This window comes from Tiliqua scincoides, chromosome 3, assembly GCF_035046505.1.
Source record: "Tiliqua scincoides isolate rTilSci1 chromosome 3, rTilSci1.hap2, whole genome shotgun sequence".
NCBI lineage: Eukaryota > Metazoa > Chordata > Lepidosauria > Squamata > Scincidae > Tiliqua > Tiliqua scincoides.
The window spans coordinates 85,813,991-85,818,239 of record NC_089823.1 but is presented as its reverse complement, the minus strand read 5'-3'; the positions used below and the strand labels follow the sequence as shown (position 1 = coordinate 85,818,239).

Sequence of the window (4,249 nt, the reverse complement as noted above, 5' to 3'; positions counted from 1 at the left end):
TGAGGTGGCATGCCAAATGCTGCCCCCCTTACATGATGATGTACCAGTCCCTGCTCCTCCCAATCTCCCCCCATCCATATTGCCTCTTCCTCTCTGCCCCCCCTTTTCTTTTCCAATCCAGTGAGCGGAAAACAAAAGAGGGGCAATGGAGACAAGTAGACAGAGATGGATGCCGCATGAGGCAACTGCTTCTGCCGCATGAGACAACTGTTTCAGTTGGCTTCAGGGATGGGCCGACCTTGGTAATAGTGGCGTAGCCTGACTGGGGCAGCCTGCCCCCCACAATCTGGAGATTTGCCAGGCTCTCCGCTGGGGTATGTGCAGCACTTGCCGCCTGAGTGTTCAGAGCAGTGAGTGAAGGGTTGAAGGGTCCTCCTGCCCACCCGTGTCTCTGTTTGGCTCCAAATGAGAGCCATTCCAGAGACTGGGAATGACACAATGACACAGTGGGTGTAGTGACACATCATCGCGTCACTCTGCTTTGGATGCTGGCCAGCCAGGCAACGTCACTGACATGGTAAGTACAGGGCCCACAGCAATTTGACACTGGCAGTGTTGTCCCAGATGTTGTGCTTCCCTGTTGTACACTGTCGCACATCCAAAATATTTGTTTATTCTAAATGCTGCCTCATCAAAATGCATGCAAGTCAGGTCAGCTAATATCACAGATGGAATATTTGTACTAAAAGGTAAGCCAGGAGAATGTGCAATTCAGAGAGGCTTTATTTTTATTATTTTATCTCATAGCATTGAATTGCATATTGTTATCCGCATATAGATACGTAATTATTTGAAACAAAGAGCATGTGTAGGAGGGAGAGAGAACAGAGGAAAACTGGGCAATAGTATAAGCTAGGACTAAACATATAGGCTTAGCTCCTATAAAAACAGTATGCATAAAACCCCCTGCTAATTGGGTAAGAGGCACTTTTTCAAGTGGGTGCTCCTTTTTTTAGCAGGGGGAGAGTAACTGGCCCACCTCACCCCAGCAGTGTCTGTTCTAGTGGCTGTCTGCTGGTATTCCTTGGCATCTTTTTAGATTGTGAGTCCTTTTGGGACAGGGAGCCATTTAGTTATTTGATTTTTCTCTGTAAACCGCTTTGTGAACTTTTAGTTGAAAAGCGGTATATAAATACTGTTAATAATAACAACAACAACAACTCTAAATTAATGGCCATCCCATGCCTATAAGCAAAAAAAGATGGGCTTACAATTAGCACTTAGCAAGTCAGTTGTCATACGTGCACCAGGCTCTTGTCAAAGCTATTTTTAAAGATATATTATTGATGCTATGATTTTGGCCATTTTCAGGAACTGCATTTATAAAGACATGTGAGACTGACTTTGGCTGCAACCCTATATGCACTTTCTTTGTAGTAAACCCCATTGAACACAATGGGGCGTACTTCTGAATAGACATGCTTAGGTTTGTGTGTAGTTATAAAAATGACATGGTTGGCAACTTTCAGTTTCAAAAGACTATTGTATAAGCCTACAGCACCTTGTCTTCCCAAGCGGTCTCCCATCCAAGTACTAACCAGGCCTGACCCTGCTTAGCTTCCGAGATCAGATGAGATTGGGCATGTGCAGGGTAACAGGTTGGTTGGCAACCTTCAGTCTCGAAAGACTATGGTATAAGCCTACAGCACCCGGTATTCCCAGGAGGTCTCCCATCCAAGTACTAACCAGGCCTGACCCTGCTTAGCTTCCAAGATCAGATGAGATTGGGCATGTGCAGGGTAACAGTAAAATGACATATGCTTATTTATTTGTTTGTTTGTTTTTATTCATGTTCTAGTAGGCACAAACTCCAATTATGATTAGCTAATTTTTTTTTCTGCAGCAGTAAATAAAAGACAGAACACCAAATGCCTTGGTGGTGAAACTTCTGATGTTACAGTGATGAAGGATGTTATATCAGCAGAGCATACACATATTTGCCAGTACTAGCATTTAGGATCAGAATGACAGTGTGCTGTTTAGCCGTGAATAATGTGTGTTTTAAGAAAAACACAGAAGTAGTACATGAGAGCTGACCACTGGTTTGCAGTTTCAAACCAAATAAACAGTAATTTCAGAAAGGGAATTCACAGTACTGACTCTGTGAATTTGTCACAGCAGTAGTTATATAATCACACACACAGAGAGAATACCAATGAAGTGATTTCATTTTAAAATGGTGGGATAGTGCACAATTCTGTTGTCAGAGTAATCTTATTTGTATGATCCAGATTACCAATGCACCTGAGAAGAGTGAAAATTCTTCAGTCATTTGTTTTCTTTCTACAGCTATATGTATGTAGATTTACCTATGCTTGATCTAACATGTATCCATAGGTTTCTGCAATTTCAGCACTTGGAGCATGATCCTTCCAGACAATGTTTCAGTGCAATTTTATGCACAATAATTCAGAAGTCTCACTACATTCAGTGGGCCTTACTCCCTTGTAACTGTGTTTAGGATGGCAGCACTTTAAAGTTTAAGCACTTTAAAGACATACTAACATAAATGGGAAAGGATGTCTGATTGTCTTCCAGTGGAACTAGTGGGACCTGAATGGACAGCAGATAAACACAGTAGTGGAAAGAATTTAGTAGAAAGCTGTTTTCTCATTAGTTTTATGAAGAGAAGTTATTGCATAAGTACATTGATGTCTGTCACAGCTTCCCACTATTTTGACTATATATACTACTAGCCTGTGGTGTAGCTAAGGGGGTGCAGGGGGTAGCAGTTGCACCGAGCATCAAGCTTTAGGTGGGCAACAAGCAGAGCTTGACACTAGTGACCAAAATTGTGAAAATCTTGATATATATGATTAATACCATCATGTTATATATCATTGGAAAGATAATTTAATGCAGAATGCAATGAAACAAACCCCATTGGAATATCTGTATTCTATCAAAAGTTATGGCCAATTAACCAGAAAATGAAAACAAAATTGCCTAATTGAACAAAAAGTGGATTTTCTTAACTCAGAACGGACCTATGAGACTGATTGCTGTTTAAGAGGTGCCCCTCTTATATTTAGCAAGAGAAGAATAACCATCCCTATTCACCCCACTACTTCGAGGAGAGGAAGCAGTGAATGGATTCCGAAAAATGGCTTACATGAGTTCCATGTAGTAAAATTACTCTAAGCAACTGTGGGAGTAAGAACAAAAAAGGAATTCTTACACGAGAGGGGTCCTTGGGTACACATAGAAACAGCTACACCAGCTGCACCAGCCAGCTTCCTTCCCCTCCTCCTCCACCAAGCCAGTACATAGGCATTCCGTGGGTGCCACAGCCCATCTCCCTGGCTGGCTGGCTGTCCGTCCTCCTCCTCGGCATCCATGCGTGTCCCCCGCACACTCTATCGGCTTGGACACTACGTGGGGAAGCAGAGTGCAGGGGGAGGGGAGGTGGGCTGGGCTCAGGCGAGAGCTTGGAGATGGGGGCAGGAGGGGGTCGTTGTGCGGTCAGGCAGGGGCCAGGCACCCGCTCACCCAGCACCCATCCAGAGAATGCCTCTGTTTTGCTCCCCCCCTCCTGGAATGCCTCTGAAAGGGAGGGGCACCTGCAAAAAGGTGCCGGAACGCCATTCCCCCGTGTTCCATTAGAAAAAAAAGCCCTGGTTGTGCCCATTTGGACATGTCTGTCTGGATATGACTTTTGACATGTTGTTGACTGAGTTGTAGCTGCACTGATCCTGAATGTCTCCTCAGGTTGCCAGCAATAACAAACTATTCCTGGAGACTTTTTTTCCCTAACATGACATAATGTCATTTACAGCCCAATCTTGAGCTGCCCAGGGAGCCGGGCTGTTGCTGCGCCAAAAATGGCTGCCGCTGCATCCTGCACACTGCAGGCAACCACTGGTGGCTCCTTGGAAGAAGGGGACTTTTGTTAAATGGAGTGGGGCTACTCGATTCAAGTGCTTCCATGTTGGGCTGTGAGTCCGACACGGAGACTTTGGATCCGGTGGAGCTTTGCTCCACCAGTCCCACCTCCCTCCCTCCCTGCTCCCTTCCCCTGCATGCCTCCTCCCCACCCTCTTCCTGCCTCCCTGTAGCGCCTCTTCCTTGCCCTCTCTCTGACCTCCGCCCGCCTCCCCCCTCCCCAGAACGCCTCCCCCCCACATCTCCACTTATCACTCCACTGCTTGGCTGACCACGCAAGCCTTATGGCACGTTTGTGACAATGCGCGCTGCTGGTAAGTCAGTGTGCCGACCTCAGGATTGGGCTCTCAGGCTGCAACCCTATACT

The 4,249-nt window shown here is 45.6% G+C and overlaps 2 pseudogenes; both read right to left on the bottom strand.

Annotated features, from left to right (window-relative positions):
- Positions 1 to 1,489: 1,489 nt before the first annotated feature.
- Positions 1,490 to 1,608, bottom strand: LOC136646230 (5S ribosomal RNA; annotated as a pseudogene).
- A 29-nt stretch (positions 1,609 to 1,637) lies between these two features.
- LOC136646937 (5S ribosomal RNA) lies at positions 1,638 to 1,761 on the bottom strand (annotated as a pseudogene).
- Positions 1,762 to 4,249: the final 2,488 nt, after the last annotated feature.